The sequence below is a fragment of the Orcinus orca genome, chromosome 2, assembly GCF_937001465.1.
Source record: "Orcinus orca chromosome 2, mOrcOrc1.1, whole genome shotgun sequence".
In the NCBI taxonomy this organism is placed as follows: Eukaryota; Metazoa; Chordata; class Mammalia; order Artiodactyla; family Delphinidae; genus Orcinus; species Orcinus orca.
The window spans coordinates 137,675,309-137,693,421 of record NC_064560.1 but is presented as its reverse complement, the minus strand read 5'-3'; the positions used below and the strand labels follow the sequence as shown (position 1 = coordinate 137,693,421).

Genomic DNA, 18,113 nt, shown 5'->3' with positions numbered 1-18,113 from the left:
ATCTTCAGATTTAAAATTTTGAAATTAGTTTTTGTTTCTAACTCCAGATTATGTTTGGATTTTTTAAGGTACAATTAAACAATATCATTATCATGGTCTCTGTTAGAGTGCCCAAACTTTAATAAGTGTCTGGCCTAGGTTGCTTTTTCTGGTGCTCCTTGCCAGTGGAGTAAGATAAGAAAAATAAATTAGGGAATTCCCTGGCGGTCCAGTGGTTAGGACTCGGCACTTTCACTGCTGGGGCCCGGGTTCCATCCCTGGTTGGGGAACTAAGATCCCATAAGCCACGAGGCTCGGCCAAAAAAAAAAAAAAAAAAGAAAGAAGTATAAGGATTGGAAAGGAAAAAAGAAATGTCATTATTCATAGATGATAGAGTTCTCTACCTAAAAAAGCCCAGACAGGTTTTCAGGAATATGGGAATTTAGCAAGATGACTGAATATAAGATTGATATATAAAAAAATAGGTTGTCTTTAAATGGGTGCATTGTACGGTATGTAGATTATATCTCTCTACATCTGCTATATTTAAAAAAATCTGGTATTTTCCTTTAGATGGGAAGTGGAGCCATCCCTGCTGTCAGTACAAGCCTGGGAACTGCAGATGCTCAGTCGCACTGTCCCCACTCACCAAAACTCACCAACCCTAACTGATTTAAAAAAATACAAGAGCTGTGTTGAGATATAATTCACACAGTATACAATTTTCCCATTTAAAGCCAATTAATTTTTATTATTTATTTATTTATTTGGCTGTGCCTTGTCTTAGTTGCGGCACTCGGATCTTCGTTGTGGTATGCAGGATCTTTAGTTGCAGCATGTGGGCCTCTTAGTTGTGGCATGTGAACTCTTAGTTGCGGACTTCTTAGTTGCAGCGTGCATGTGGGATCTAGTTCCCTGACAAGGGATCGAACCTGGGCCTCCTGCATTGGGGGTGCGGAGTCTTACCCACTGGACCACTAGGGACTGCTATCCTTTGAAAAGCCTGCTTACAAGGTTGGCCCTGGCTGGCATCTGGAAACTAAGAATCTGGGGAGGGTTTCAACCACCCTAACTGATAGAAATAACTCACTGTGCCTAAACTGTTTGTATAAACAATGTGGTTTATGCTAAACACCGGCTTTCCTCCTGGGAGTCTGGAATTTTGGTACTGCTAGACCAAGGGTGCCTACGTGACCAGGCCCAAATAAAAACCTTGGGAGCAGGGTCTCTAATGAGCTTCTCTGGTAGAGAACACGTGTTGTCACAACTGGGGGAATTAAGTGTGTCCTGGTGACTCCACTGGGAAAGGACTCTTGGCGGCTTGTGTCTGGTTTTCTGTGGACTTTGCCCATTTGCCTGTTTCCTTTGCTGATTTTGCTTTGTACCCTTTCACTGTCATAAATCATAGCCATGAATGTGACTACACGCTGAGTCCTGTGAGTCCTCCTAATGAATCATTGAAACTGGGGGTGGTCTTGGGAACCTCTCCCCTGACCAAATTATAGGTTTGTTGTTTTTTAATAGACTGAATTTTTTAAAAGCAGTTTTAGGTTCAAATTATAGTTTTTATATGTCGCTGGAGTTGTTTTGCATATTTTAATGTTTTTATAGCTTTATTAAAGTATAAACATATACAATAAAATGCATATTAAAATGTACAGTTTTATTACTTTTGACATATGTATATACCCATGAAACCATCACCACAGTCAAGATATTGAGCATATCTATCACCCTGATAGTTATCTCACGCCCCTTGGTAATCCATCTCTTCCTCTGTACCCCCTCACCCCAGATAACCACTGATCTATCACTATAATTTGCATTTTCCATAATTTTATATAAATAGAATCATGCAGTATATACTCTTTGTATGACCTCCGTCACTCAGACTACTTATTTGGAGATTCATCCATGTTGTTGCATATTATAGATAGTTGTTCCTTTTTATTGCTGAGTAGTATTCTATTGTATGAACTTCATATGGATTATACTACAATTTATTTATCACCTGTTGATAGACATTTGGGATGTTTCCAATTATTGGCCATTACAAATAACACCGCTATAAATGTTCATATACATGTCTTTGTAGGGGCACATGCCTTCATTTCTCTTTGGTAAACATTTTGGAGTAGGATGGTTAGGTTGCATGGTTGGTATATATATCACTTTTTGAGAAACTTCCAAACTATTTTCAAAAGTGATGGCAACCCTTTGCATTCCTACCAGCAGTGTATTAGAGTTCCAGCTGGTGCACATCAACATTTGGTATAGTCTGTCTTTTTATTTTTTAAGTCTGTCTTTTTTTTTGGCTGCAGCTCATGGCTTGTGGGATCTTAGTTCCCCCACCAGGACCAGGGATTGAAACTGGGGCCTAGCAGGCAGTGAAAGTGCCGTATCCTAATCACTGGGTCACCAGGGAAGTCCCTAGTCTGTCTTTTAAATTGTAGCCATTCAATTGGGTGTGTAGAGATTTCTCATTATGGTTTCAATTTGCATTTCCCTATTAACTAATTGATGTTGATCACCTTTTCTTATGCTTACTTGCCATCTTTTGTGAACTGTCTATTTTAAAATTGGGTCTACTTTGTTGGGTATGTATTTTGCCAATATTTTGTCTCAGTCTGTGGCTTGCCTTTTCATTTTAGTTAACAGAGCAAAAGTTTTACATTTTGATGAGGTCCAACTTATCAATGTTTTCTTTTTGTGTCATATTTAAGAAATCTTTGCAAAACCCAAGGTCACTAATATTTTCTCCTATTTTCCTCTACAAGTTTTCTTTTTTTTTTTGGCTGCGCTGGGTCTTTGTTGTGGGCTTCTCTCTAGTTGTGCCGTGTGGGCTTCTCTAGTTGTGGTGTATGGGCTCTAGAGTGCACGAACTCAGTAGTTGTGGCTCCAGGCGTGGGTTTAGTTGCCCCACGGCATGTGGGATCTTAGTTCCCCGACCAGGGATCTAGCGGCGTCCCCTGCATTGGAAGGTGGATTCTAACCACTGGACCACCAGGGAAGTCCCTTCATGTACAAGTTTTATACTTTAGGGACTTCCCTGGTGGTGCAATGATTAAGACTCCGCTCCTCTACTGCGGGGGGCACAGGTTCGATACCTGGTTGGGAAACTAAGGTCCCACGTGCCGTGCAGCACGGCCAAAAATAATAAAAGTACAAGTTTTACACTTTAAGTTCCTACATTCATGTCTGTGATCCGTCTTAAGTCAGTTTTTGTATGTGATGTGGGATAAAGGTTGAGTGTTTTTTTGTTTTTTTTTTTGTATATAGCTACCCAATAGTGTTCCTGCACCATTTGTTGAAAAGATTATCCTTCCCATTGAATTGCCTTGGGACCTTTGTTGAAAATGAAATGATCATATGTGTGTAGGTCTGTTTCTTGACTCTATTCTGTTTCATTGAAATATAGGTCTATATTTATGCTAATACCACATTGTCTTAATTACTATAGCTTTATAATAAGCTTTGAAATCAGGTAGTATAATCCCTCTAGTTTTGGTATTTTTAAAGTTGTTTCGGCTATCCTAGGCCCTTTGTATTTCTATATAAATTTTAGAATCAGATTGTCAATTTTAATTTTTCTACCTATGTTCTCAAGTGATGTTGTCCAGTACTTGTCCTTTCTTAGCTGTTTTTATCTGTTTCTAGGATCAAGGTTATATCCTGTCATAGAACAAGGTGGGGAGAGCTCTATTTTTCTGTGCTCTGAAAGATTTTGTATAAGATTGTGATGATTTTTCTTTCAAAATTTGGTTTAACTCACCTGTAGACATGCAAACCTTCAGGTCCCACTCCAGGCCATGGGGGATGAGACCCAGCCATCTTTTTTTTTTTTCCTAAATAATTAATTAATTTATTTTTGGCTGCATTGGATCTTTGTTGCTGTGCATGGTCTTTCTCTAGTTGCGGCGAGCAGGGGCTACTCTTTGTTATGGTGTGCGGGCTTCTCATTGCAGTGGCCTGTCCTGTTGCAGAGCATGGGCTCCAGGCATGCAGACTTCAGTAGTTGTGGCATGCGGGCTCAGTAGTTATGGCTTGAGGGCATACTTGCTCCACAGCACATGGGATCCTCCCTGACCAGGGATCAAACCCGGATCCCCTGCACTGGCAGCTGGACTCCCAACCAATGTGCTACCAGGGAAGCCCCCAGCCATCTTTTTAACAAACCTTCCAGGTGATTCTGATGTGCTCTGAAGTTTGAGAACCACTATGAAGGATTGTTTATTTTTTTATTTAAGTCTTTAAGCCATTTTGAGTTTATTTTTGTGTATGGTGTGAGGCTGTGTAATAACTTCTCTTTTAAAAAAAATTTATTTATTTGGTTGCACCAGGTCTTACTTGCAGCATGTGGCCTCAGTTGCGGCCAGTGGGCTCCTTACTGTGGCATGCGAACTCTTAGTTGCGGCTTGCATGTGGGATCTAGTTCCCTGACCAGGGATTGAACCCGGGTCCCCTGCATTGGGAAAGTGGACTCCTCTCCACTGTGCTACCAGGGAAGTCCCTGTTTTTTCTTAAAACAAGGAAAAAACAAGCCAGAGAACATTTGAACATTTATCCTAATAGGTACTTGCTACTATCTTTCCCCTGCTTTTGGTCCCTGTTTTTGGTCAGGTGGGGTGTGTTGCTGTTACTTCTAGGACAGGAACAACCCCAGCCCAAACACACTCATGGTGTGGAATTTTGGCTTTGGGTTTATCAGTGCCAGCCATGGCCTGGTTGTGTTTTTATCTTGATCCTATTTCTCAGCCAGGGCTGAGGGCTAGCTGTATCACAAGGCTGTGGGAGTGGTTTCGGAACTTGAGAATCTGTAGTGTTGCTTCACCTACAGTGGGATTGTGAAGGTCACTGGCAAATACTTACAGATGATTCATCTGTACAAGGGATAGAAATACCTTGAGCTAAGGCCAGGGTTGGTGTTGGGGGCTGCGGGGGGCAGATTGTAAGGATCACAGATCCAAAGACTGGGGAGGATATTTTAAAGGCCTGAGCTGGGGTGCTTGGGGTCTAGGATCAGGTTCGTTCACGATCATATCTATCAATCTTTTTTTTTTTTTTTTTTTACTAGTCCTGCTTTTGGGATTATGCCTAGGACACATTCTCCCTTTTCTCCCCATTTATACATCTTTTATCTGTTTTTTATTTTTCAAGTATCTCATTGGTCCACTTGGAATTTATTTTGGCTTTAAATTGTATTTAATGTGTAAATTTGGAGGAGACTAACATTTCATATTACAGTGTTTCCCATCTACTACATCTCTTCATTGTTAAAATCTTTCCGTTTTGGGGACTTCTCTGGTGGTCCAGTGGCTAAGACTCCACGCTCCCAATGCAGGGGAACTGGGTTCCATCTAGATCCCACATGCCACAACCAAGAGATCACATGCTGCAACTAAGAGATCACATGCTGCGACTAAAGATCCCACATGCTGCAACTGAGACTTGGCTCAGCCAGATAAATAAATAAATAAATAAATATTAAAAAAAAATCTTTTGGTTTTTGTAACTTTGTAAAATTTACCACACATTTTCAAAGTTTACTCCTAGGTATTTTTGTTTTCACTATTGCAAATTGTATCTTTTGTCCATTATATTTTCTAACAGGTAATAGTTGGAGGAAAGCCACTGATTGTTGTAAGCAATTGCTGTATTTTATAACTCACTACCATGCTGAACTTGGAGTTCTGATAGTTTTTCAGGTGACTTTCTTGGGTTTTCCTCCTCTCACCTGCAGGTGGTCCTTCTCCATTGCTGTGCAGGATATTGTACTGCCCTGTTCCTCTGTGAACACGCTCTTTGTTGCCTTTTTACTTCTTTTCCTCTAGACCCTTTCATTCTCCAAGTTTCAGTCCCTCAACCATTCAGTGCATAGTCTCTTCCTTAGAATGTTCATCCACTTTTTCAAAAGTTTCAGTCTCAGTGTTAATGATTCCCAAGTCTATTTTGAGCCTTGACTCTAATTCTGAATGTCTAGAAGCACACTGGATTTTCCTAGGACCTTGCAAAATCTGCTTATCTAAAACTGAACAGGGATTTCCCTGGCAGTCCAGTGGTTAAGACTGCAGGCTTCCACTGCAAGGGGCTCAGGTTCGATCCCTGGTCGGGGTACTAAGATCCTGTATGCCACACAGGACATGGGCAAAGAAAAAAAAAAAAAACCCGAAAACCCCAAAACTGAAAAAATTGTCTACTCTAGGATTCCTTTATGCCTGTTGTGGTATCCACTTCCTAGCTGTGTAGGTTTAAAATTGAAAATTTTTCTTTGTTTCCCACTTCCACTTAGTTATTGAGTCTTTTTTGTTTTTTTTCCATCGTCCTTTCAAATGTCCCCTACTTATCTATCATTTTCCTCTAGTCACACTGAGTCCAGGTCATTTCCATCCCTTTTGGACCATTACAACCACCTGCCAACTGGTTTTCTTGCTGCCAGTCTCCCCTTCATTCATTAGTTCATCAACATTAACTGAGCTCCTCTCTGCCTGGGATTGTGTCAGGTGCTAGGAATTTACAGACAGGGGCCTGCTCTCAACGAGTTGAGATGAGTGGCGAAAACAGGTAAACAATCACAATATTGTGTGGTGTCGGCCATGGCACAAATGTAACACCAGGTGCCACCAGAGTACAGAAAAGGAAGGACTCGGGACAGCTCTGGAGAGGAGGAAATGTTTGAGCTGAGTCTTACACGATTGGTATGAATTGGCCAGGAATTCAGCCCTCTGAGGTTTTAACTCTTTGTTAGATCAAACTCTTCTTTGGGAAAGTTTTTTCTCTGAATGCAAATTTTCCATATATCTTATTTATTTATTTATTTATTTGTAGTAGACTTTAAGACTCTTTAAGTGCTGTTATCACATTTCAATCATTGTAATTCAAGCATGGAATCAAATTTCAAGCTAACAAATGGGTAGATGTACTAAGAAACTAAACCTCAGGTACAAGTCCTTTCCTCTGCCACAGCTGTATAGTCATATCCCAAATACTATCTAGATTGTTACTATAGGATTCTGGAAATCAACAAGGCTCTCATAGATTATGATGCTGTCTTAGCCCATCCACAGACCAGTAATGTGACAAAGTCTGGTTTATTAACCCATTACAATGAGGGAGGCTACTCACCAGAGGACCAAACAAAGTATAGAGTTAATACAGGACCTGAGGGACCTCCCTGGTGGTCCAGTGGTTAAGACTCCACGCTCCAAATGCAGGGGGCCGGGGTTCGATCCCTGGTCAGGGAACTAGATTCCGCATATCACAACCAAGACCCCTCGTGCCACAACTAAGACCTGGAGCAGATAAATAAATTTAAAAAAATTTTAAAAATACAAGATTTGAGGGAATGGTGGAGATAAAATTTCAAAGAAGCAGTGACAGGCTGAAAGCAAAGCAGGGCTCATGTGGTCAGTGTCAGGCTTAAACTGTTGAACTGAGCTCAGAGTGATGTTTCCCTGGAAAGTAAAAGTTTAGGTGTGGAATGTTGTGTCCACAACTCCTTTTCTGAAGCTTTACACCTGGGTTGTAAATCAAGGCTGCTGCTCTGTGTCAGAGTGGCTTGGATTCTCAATCAGGAATGGAATGTTTCATTTTTATGGATATAATTGCAAATAGGAAAGTTTCTGATCATCTATGATTTTAGAGAACAAATGCTTTCAGTGCGTTAAGAAAGCAGGAGTCATGCAAAGAAGGGTGTGATTTTGATACTTTACACCTGTAGTGTGTCACGGGGAGAGAGGCTTTTCTTGTTATTTTGCAGCTGCCTTTCACTGTGTCTGTTATCCTAGCCTGGGTAATGGCAAGGCAGATTTTAAATTTTCTCAGTCCTACCAAATTTTGACTTTTTCAGTGCTCACATCACAGTAAGGCAGGATCTGTCGACAAAAGGCAGAGAGGGGTCTGATGAAGACGGGTGCTCCTCTGTGAAGCCTGTGACTAATAGGCCTCCATGCTCCCGGCCTCAGCTGCTTACCTCTGTAAAAGACTGGTATGTAATCATCTGTTATGAATCTGGGCTGTGAGCTTCTTGAGTACCGGGCCTTTCAAAGATTCCCTTTGTCCTCCCAGTTCTGGCACACAATGTTGAATGGACTCACAGATGAGTCATCAGGGTTGCTCACCCCTCAGTTTTTACTGATCTGCCACTCTTTCAACACATCCAAGGTGGAGGTAGGAAGCACCAGCAGTCCCCTAAGCGGTGTGTCCCTAGAGTCCCAAGGACTGTAGAAGTGCTTTTGACTCCCGGTGTTGCTTGATCAGTGAAGGATGGCAGGGGAAGTTATCTGCATATGTGTCAAAATCCGACGACTTCACACAGAGCCTTAAGTCATGTTCTGAGCTTCTTGCAGAATTCCTGGCCCAGCCTTTACGAACAAGGCCTCTTCTTTAGCTGTGCAGGTGCAGTACCGAAGCTCCCTCCAGGCATAGGCTGTCATGGGAAAGTGAGATGATCCTTTTCTGGAAGATCCTTAAAAAAAAAAATGCAAACAGGTACGCAACAGTCATGGATCTTTCAACTCACAGAGTTTAAAAGGAGCCGTCTCATATTTAAATGAACTCTTAGCCTCAAACTAACTTCATTGGTGTGTAATCCATCTGTGTTGTCATAGGAGTAGCTCACATGAATCTCTTTAAAGGCGTTCAAGTTAAATCCCTTTTTCTTGGGTTTTCCGTTGCCCGGTGCTTGACCGGGATTCCTATGCATGCGCAGAAATGTCAGCTTTTACAGGGTCTCTAGGTGCTAGGGCCACAGTGATTTCCTTTCTCCTTTTACTGTAGTAAGCTGCTTTCTAAAGTAACTTCAGCTTCTGGTTTAGAATTATTTTATTGAATCAAATATAGCAGTCCCTGCTTATTAACCATCTGTATCCACAATGTAACCATGATATACCAGTTGCCAGGTAGTTTTCCACTATATAAAAATATGATAAATAATTCATAGGGAGAATCATTATCAAAATATAGCTTGTGCCTTCGGTAGCTTTTACCTGGAGATCTCAAGAGAACTCTACACAGATGATCCAGACTAGCACAGAAGGTACCTTTTGCCATGTGTCTTGAATAAAAGAATGGTCTTCGGGGTTCCCTGGTGGCGCAGTGGTTGAGAGTCCGCCTGCCGGTGTAGGGGACACGGGTTCGTGCCCCGGTCCGGGAGGATCCCACATGCCGCGGAGCGGCTAGGCCTGTAGGCCATGGCCGACTGGGCCTGCGCGACCGGAGCCTCTGCTCTGCAATGGGAGAGGCCACAACAGTGAGAGGCCCGCTTACCGCAAAAAAAAAAAAAAAAAAAAAAAAAAAGAATGGTCTTCATCTTTAGGTAATGCATAAGCTTTGCTCTTTATCACTGCAAATCTTGGAATTTTTATCAAGTTATTTTTATATAACTTTTTTTTTTTTTTTTTTTTTTTGCGGTACGCGGGCCTCTCACTGCTGTGGCCTCTCCCGTTGCGGAGCACAGGCTCAGGCTCAGTGGCCATGAATCACGGGCCCAGCCGCTCCGCGGCCTGTGGGATCTTCCTGGACCGGGGCATGAACCCGTGTCCCCTGCATCAGCAGGTGGACTCTCAACCACTGCGCCACAAGGGAAGCCCTATATAACTGTTTTAAGAATAAAATAGTATTAAAATGCAACAAAATCAGTGTTTCCCTCCCCTAGCCATGTTGCTACTACACAGAGGCATCTCCTTCTAATGTAATTGTTTTTTCTGGTGTTCACCTCTATCTAAATAACATGCTTATACCATGGATTCTTGACTCATCAACCTTAGATCACGGTGTTTACTTTCTCTCTGTTCAGCAAGGACCTAGAGCTCTCTCATATCCTGCCACCTCTCAATATGAATGTAGTACAGCCTTTCTTTTTAAAGTCAATATTAAATGATTGCATTATTATGCCTAAACTAAGCAGTGTAGGATGGTTACAGTTCCTTTCTTCTACATTGTATATATGTATATTTTTTCTTTTTGTGGTACACGGGCCTCTCACTGTTGTGGCTTCTCCCGTTGCAGAGCACAGGCTCCGAACATGCAGGCTCAGTGGCCATGGCTCACGGGCTCAGCCGCTCTGCGGCATGTGGGATCTCCCTGAACCGGGGCACGAACCCGTGTCCCCTGCATCGGCAGGCAGACTCTCAACCACTGCGCCACCAGGGAAGCCCTCTACATTGTATTTTTACTGGAGGTATAATTTGCCTTTACTTCCTGTTTCCTGCAGGGTGGGGAGAAAGGGAAAGTCGCTTGGCTTTCTGGGGTGGTGATGACACCTGGTGCCAAACAGCTTCTTTTTTTTTTTTTTTATAAATTTATTTATTTATTTTTGGCTTCACGGGGTCTTTATTGCTGTGCGTGGGCTTTCTCTAGTTGCGGCGAGCGGGGACTACTCTTCCTGGCGGTCCGCAGGCTTCTCACTGTGGTGGCTTCTCTTGTTGCGGAGCACGAGCTCTAGGAGCACGAGCTCTAGGCGCACGGCTTCAGTAGTTGTGGCACGTGGGCTTCAGTAGTTGTGGCTCGCGGGCTCTAGAGCGCAGGCTCAGTAGTTGCGGCACGTGGGCTCAGTAGTTGTGGCTCGCGGGCTCTAGAGCGCAGGCTCAGTATTTGTGGCACACGGGCTTAGTTGCTCCACGGCATGTGGGATCTTCCTGGACCAGAGATAGAACCCATGTCCCCTGCACTGGCAGGCGGATTCTTAACCACTGCGCCACCAGGGAAGCCCCCCCAACAGCTTCTTAACCAGCCTTTTAACCAATTCTCTAGTCCCCAGCCTCTCCTGTCACTCCCTCAGCCCTCCAGCAGAACCCAAGATCCCCAGTTCCTGACGTGGCCCCAAATTCTCATCTTTGGCTTTTCCTGTGTACAGGATACAAAGAGAAATGACTGAACTGAGGAAATCATCGTATTGGAAATATTTCAAGATTTTAAATACTGAATACAGGACTGATTGCTATATCTTATATTGCTATATCCTAGTTCAGAACCTCATCATCTACTACCTGAACTACATTTCACGAGCTATACCCTGTTTAACCCTAGGGTCTTACTGAGTATTAATAGATGTTCTACAACCACCATCACAACAAAGATGCTTTGGTCAGATGAGTTTGGGATACACTGCGTTGTGCAAAGTTAGGTTTTTGCTGCAGGACATCTAAGAGCACCTAATATGCTAATATGCATTATGACTCCCCAGGAAGACTGTCCTCCCCCGCCTTTCTTTTGAGAATACCAGTGTTCCTTGGAACATGTTGGGCAACCCTGAACTTGGTCATTTCAATAACTGCCTAAGGGGGTTTTCCCTGTCTCCAGTCTCTTTTCATCCTAAACCCATGACTTAAATTGTTGCCACACTTTTCTTTCTAACTCACAAAGCCAATCTTGGCACTTCAGTTCTCAGAAAGCTTCCCCATTTTCATGAAAAATACAGTCCATCCTCAAGATCCTTCATGTTTCAGCCCCAACAGATTTTCCTACCCACTCTTCCAACCTTTCCTCACGCACCTTCACGTTTCAGTCAAATCAATCAAGAGTTTTACCTCAGGCTCATAGAGTAACTGCAAAGTCCTGTTCCTGCTCCTCCTTCACCCAGAATGTTCTGTCGTTACTTCTTTTTTTTTTTTACTTCTTTATTAGAGTATAATTGCTTTACAATGGTGTGTTAGTTTCTGCTTTATAACAAAGTGAATCAGTTATACATATACATATGTTCCCATATCTCTTCCCTCTTGCGTCTCCCTCCCTCCCACCCTCCCTATCCCACCCCACTAGGTGGTCACAAAGCACCGAGCTGATCTCCCTGTGCTATGCGGCTGCTTCCCACTAGCTATCTATTTTACGTTTGGTAGTGTATATATGTCCATGCCACTCTCTCACTTCGTCCCAGCTTACCCTTCCCCCTCCCCGTGTCCTCAAGTCCATTCTCTAGTAGGTCTGTGTCTTTATTCCTGTCTTAACCTGTCGTTACTTCTCATCATCCTCCATGAAGGCCTCCCTGATCCACTTCCTTCCCTGGGCGCCACACACATTGGAAGGTAAGTCATTCCCTCCCCTGTGCTCCACCGTTTTGTCAGTGATTCTGTTAGACTTAGTGCATTCAACCTTGTAGCTTGTTGTCTCACTGGTGGAATCTAAGACCCCCCAGGACAAGACAATGTCTTTTTCATTTCATAATTCTAGCATGTGTCTTGTACTGGGTAAATATTCAATGAAAGCTTGTTAAAAAAAATTAGAAACAGGAGCACTCTTTGGAGATCTAACCTGAAGCAGTAAGAGATGGCTATATTAATATTATTGAGGAGTTGATTTCTCAATTTCTAGGTTATCCGGCATGTTATCAATTCCGCCCCCCCATCTTTTCAACAGCTTCATCTCTTCCAGATCAGGGTAAAAGGAAACTGACAGTGAGATTACTGTAAGATTTTCTTATTTATTTAGTAATTTAAAAAATAAATATTTAATTGGAAAAAAGGTTGAACTTGGGGTTTTAGGTTCCATTAATTTTATTCGTGTATTCCTACCCCTCACTGGCAAAAGTAATCAAGATCTAATTTCATGTTACTAGATCTTTTGTTTATTAAGCCACTGAAATCCTAGCTCCAGACTCTTTCCCTCTGATACTCTAAACTGGGAGAGCATTGTGACACTGAGGCCTAAAATGAAACTGAGATTAGGTAGAGTTTATCTTTTAAAATCTGAGTGTCATAAATGAAAACACCCACAAAATCAAACACTAATTGCTACTCAGATCAACATGGTTAACTTTGAAGTAGAAAATTCCTTAGGAAGAAAGGTTTTATACTAATTCAAAATGAAACAAACAGTAGTTTGTCTGTCCTACAGGAAGCTTGTGTAGTCAGTCCAGGCTGCTCACTTCCCAGCACTGAGGAGATGTGGGCGGCAAGAGGATGGGCCTCCTGGTCAGTCTTGGAAACTGATTGGCTTCTTCTTGAAAAGCTTTCTTCTATGACATATCCTTTCCTGGTTTTCTGCCTGTGTCTCTGGCCTCCCCTTATTAGTCTTTCAGTGGTTTTTCCTCCTCTTCCTGACTTACGTGTTGGAGTTGGAGGCCCCCTGGCTGTGGTCCCAGCCTTTCTTTCTGGGCTCCAGACACATACATTCAATGCACCACCTGGTTTCTCTATCTTGATATCTCATTGGCACCTCAAACCCACCATGGCCACTCAGCTCCCCTGCTGTCCCCCTCTCACCTCTGCCTACTTTACCTGGATAACTTCTATTAATTTTTTTTGGCTGCACTGCTCAGCATGAGGGATTTTAGTTCCTTGACCAGGGGTCGAACCTGTGCCCCTTGCAGTGGAAGCATGTAGTCTTAACCACTGGACCGCCAGGGAAGTCCCTGAATAACTTCCATTTATCTTTCATGCTTCACCTCTATTTATTCAACAAATACTGACTGAATGTCTGATAGGTGCTTAAATGTCCCATCCTCAGGGAAGCCTTGTCTGATGTCACAGATCAGGTTAAGGAGCTCCTGTTATCAGGTAAACCATGTTCTTCCCATTAGAGCACTTATCACCATGGAAGTTACATAGTTAAAAAATATGTCTATCCCACTAAAATTAATATCCATAAGAGCAGAGATAATGTCTAATTATCACTGTGTCCCCAGTGCCTAGAATAGTGCTTGGTATATAGTAGGTGCTCAATAAATGTTTGCAGAGTGCACAGACATAAAAGGATTTAATGGAATTGCTTATAATCTAGTTGAAGAAAGACAACATTTTCACATGCAACAGATGTTTACAAAGCAATGTTAACAAGGAAGTGGTTAGAATATAAGAGTTTTGAAGTCCTGTTCTGTCTGGATACTCTATGATTTTTTTTTTTTAATTTAAAAGTTGATAAAAGTTTACTAAGTCTTTGTGTTACAGAAGATTTCATTGGTATTACAAAAGAATTCATTGAAGCTTTTTTTTTTTTTTGAGTATAATTGCTTTACAATGGTGTGTTAGTTTCTGTTTTACTCTATGATTCTTAACCTCACATTCAAGTTACTGTAGAGCACTCTGTACATTTTGGGGTAATGCAAAGCAAGGGCATGTTCAGAGTCGGGTGTGGTTAATTTCAGGAATATTTCCTAATCCAAATTTAGTATATGTGCTGCCGAACATTTCCCTAATCCAAATAGATGAATTTAAAGCTCAACTTAAAGCAGAGTTTCTCAGCCTGGGTATACTGCTGACCTTTTGGGGCCAGGTAATTCTTTGTGTTGGGGGCTGTCCTATGCAGTATAGGATATTTAGCAGCGTCCCTGGACTCTACCCATTAGATGCCAGTAGCAACTCTTAGGTTTTTTTTGTTTGTTCTTTTGTATTTTAATTAATTTATTTTTTTATACAGCAGGTTCTTATTAGTTATCTATTTTATACATATTAGTGTATATATGTCAATCCCAATCTCCCAGTTCATCCCTCCCCACACCCCGTTTTCCCCACTTTGTGTTCATATGTTTGTTCTCTACATCTGTGTCTCTATTTTTGCCTTGCAAACCGGTTCACCTGTACCATTTTTCTAGATTCCACATATAGCAACCCTTGGTTCTGACAACGAAAATGTCTCCAGATATTGCCAAATAGTCCCTGGGTGGCAAAATCACCCCTAGATGAGAACCACTGACTGATAGGAAGAGAATACATTGGATTGCCTGAGGGAAAAGATTTCTAGAGGATGGCATTCATGGAGGCTCTAAGTTGGGAATGAACAAATCATGCCTAGGAAAATGCCAAGATTCTCTTGGTTGGAATGGTAAGTACCAGGATAGAAAGTTGGTCAAGTTGAGGAAGAGAGCTGAATTCTGTTCATGAAGGGTTGTTTGGGGGCATCGATGTAAATTTGAAAAATGCAAGTTCTGTGGAAGTAATAAGTAATGAAAGTCAAGGGCAGCCTGAGTTCCTTGGGGAATGGGTGGTGTTCCTCACTGGGCTGGGTGCCTCCTGCCTGGGCCTTTTATCAGAGCAGTTATAGTTACATCCAGGGGATGTCTCTCAGACTAGAGTGAGTACTCCTCAGGGTCAGGGCATGGGGTGGGGGTAGCACTCACAGGGCCTGTGCAGCACATTGACGATGTTCATCGAATGAACTTTTTTTTGTTTTGTTTTTTAATAAATTTATTTATTTATTATTTATTTTTGGCTGTGTTGGGTCTTCATTGCTGCACGCCGGCTTTCTCTAGTTGTGGCGAGCAGGGGCTACTCTTCGTTGCAGCGTGCAGCTTCTCATTGCTGTGGCTTCTCTTGCTGCGGAGCACGGGCTCTAGGCGCTCGGGCTTCAGTAGTTGTGGCACACGGGCTCAGTAGTTGTGGCACGCGGGCTCAGTAGTTGTGGCACTCGGGCTCAGTAGTTGTGGCACACGGGCTCAGTTGCTCCGTGGCATGTGGGATCTTCCCAGACTAGGGCTCGAACCCGTGTCCCCTGCATTGGCAGGCAGATTCTTAACCACTGCACCACCAGGGAAGTCCCTCGAATGAACTCTTAGCTGGGCTGACCTGAGAAGGAGAAAGGAAAAAGCTGACAGAGAAGGCAAAAGTCTTCTAGTTTGTTGGTTTGATGTATCTCTTATTAAGTACTTAGAATGATATCAGTACGTCAGACATTTGATTTTTTTTGCTAGTCATCAAATTTTTATACCTTCTGATTTCTATCTTTACTTCAGGCTGGAACAAGAAGAGGAAGGTGATCATTTCTGGCTTAGTTAGTCATGACTATTAGGTGTTTAAGTATGACACATTTTAAATATCTTTCAAAATCAGGAGATGATATCACTGAAACCTTTGTATTAAAAATAAAATCAAAACATGACTTTCCTCCTGCAACATCCAATGTAATTATAACATGCCACTATATTTTTTAAAATAAATTTATTTATTTTATTTACTTATTTTTGGCTGTGTTGGGTCTTTGTTGCTGTGCACGGGCTTTCTCTAGTTGCAGTGAGCGGGGGCTACTCTTCGTTGGGTGCGTGGGCTTCTCATTGCAGTGGCTTCTTTTGCTGTGGAGCATGGGCTCTAGGCATGCGGGCTTCAGTAGTTGTGGCACATGGGCTCAGTAGTTGTGGCTCATGGGCTCTAGAGCACAGGCTCAGTAGTTGTGGCACATGGGCTTATTTGCTCCACGGCATGTGGGATCCTCCTGGACCAGAGATCGAACCCGTGTCCCCTGCACTGGCAGGCGGATTCTCAACCACTGCGCCACCAGGGAAGACCCGCCACTATTTTTTAAAATAATTTTTTTTAACTTTTTTTTTTTGGCCTTGCCACACCATGCAGCTTGCAGGACCTTAGTTCCCCGACCAGGGATTGAACCTGGGCCCTCGGCAGTGAAAGTGCAGAGTCCAAACCACTGGACCACCAGGGAATTCCCTAAAAATAACTTTTAAAAATTAATTTTATTCTTAATAGCAGTGACTTTGCGAAACTGTGCGCTTATTTTTCTGATGCTTTTGTTGCTAAAATGTTCTCGGAGCTCTTCATTCTTTTATTTATTCTTTTGACAAACATTTGTTGAGAATCTATTTTGTCCCAAGCACTGCTAGAGACATAAAGATGAAGAGGCCTAGGGCTGGTCCTCCAGGAGCTCACTGAATGGTGGGGCGACAGTTACAGTGCAGTGACAGTGACAGCAGGTAGAAGGTGCTCTAGGGGAGGGGGTGTGAGGTGCTGGGTCCTTATGGGGGGAGGGAGGGAGTGCTGCTGGGGATCTAAAGGAGACAGTGAGGGCACCTGCAGGAGGAAGCCGTGGAGCTGGTCCTTGAACGGTGAGCTGGAGTTCGCCAGGAGGGACAGGAGTGGAGACTCAGGTGCTTCCTGGTAGAGGGAATAAAAGTTCTTTTATGGGCTTCCCTGGTGGCGCAGTGGTTGAGAGTCTGCCTGCCGAGGCAGGGGACATGGGTTCGTGCCCCGGTCCGGGAAGATCCCACATGCCGCGGAGCAGCTAGGCCCGTGAGCCATGGCCGCTGAGCCTGCGCGTCCGGAGCCTGTGCTCCGCAACGGGAGAGGCCACAGCAGTTAGAGGCCCGCGTACCGCAAAAAAAAAAAAAAGTTATTTTATGTAGGCATGGGAGTGAGAAAGAGTGTGCCACAGAGAGAAGGAATAGCTCAGCATGCTTGGGGGAGAGAGGGCAGAGCAGAAGTGTGCAGAACTCTGCCCTCCATGCTGAGGTGATGAAAAGCTGTGGAAAGATTCTTGGCAAGTTGACTCTGGCAGTAGTGAGGAAGGACTGGATTTGGGGGCAAGACAGGAAGATGGGGTATGAGGCTAATACTACTTATCTGCACAAATGGGAGGGGGGGAGGTAACCGAGGGAATATGCACCCTCCTCCCTGCATTCCTAGAGGCACTTGAAGTACTTTTTTTTTAAATTGAAGTATAGTTGATTTACAATGTTGTGTTAGTTTCAGGTGTACAGCACAGTGATTCAGTTCATATATATATATATATATATATATGTGTAAAATTCTTTTTCAGATTCTTTTCCATTATAGGCTATTAGAAGGTATTGAATATAGTTCAATATATTGAACTATATATAATTCAATATATATATTGAACTGTGCTATACAATAGGAGCTTGGTGATCCGTTTTATATATAGTAGTATGTATCTTATACACTTCTATAGCTCTCAGAAACGTGATAACTATCCAATTGGTGAACCGTACATGTACATGGTGAAATGTAGCCCACAGTTCCATGTGTTCTCCGGGAACATAACAATTGAACATTTTTCTTCAAGATAGAAAATGACAGCTTGGTTTCGCCCATCCTCCTCCCAATCAAAAAACCTGTCAGTCATGCTGCACGTTTGGTCCATCCAGGTCAGAATCAATGGTTAACCTAAGGTAGGGACTGGGAAGGAAAGGAGGGAGATGGCCAGGACAATGGAGTCATTCAGTGGTTGGGCAAATGATTACAGATCTTGGCCAGTAATTTAAGGTGAAGGTAGGGGCTAAAGGAGTAGTCTAGGATATTTCCTATATTTCCAGCTTGGTCACTAACTTTTAAAATTGCCTTCTGAGTCCCTTTATGGGTCAAGAAGATCAGTTTCATTACTTAAAAAAAATTTTTTACTGAATAATTATTTATTGGGGAACCTTTTATAATCAGAGCAACTTGAGATGCACAAAGAT

At 42.7% G+C, this 18,113-nt stretch overlaps 1 non-coding gene across 1 annotated transcript; it reads right to left on the bottom strand.

The window, feature by feature from the left end:
• Positions 1 to 16,269: 16,269 nt before the first annotated feature.
• TRNAE-UUC (transfer RNA glutamic acid (anticodon UUC)) lies at positions 16,270 to 16,342 on the bottom strand. Its single transcript has one exon. It is a non-coding gene; the product is annotated as a tRNA-Glu (tRNA).
• Positions 16,343 to 18,113: the final 1,771 nt, after the last annotated feature.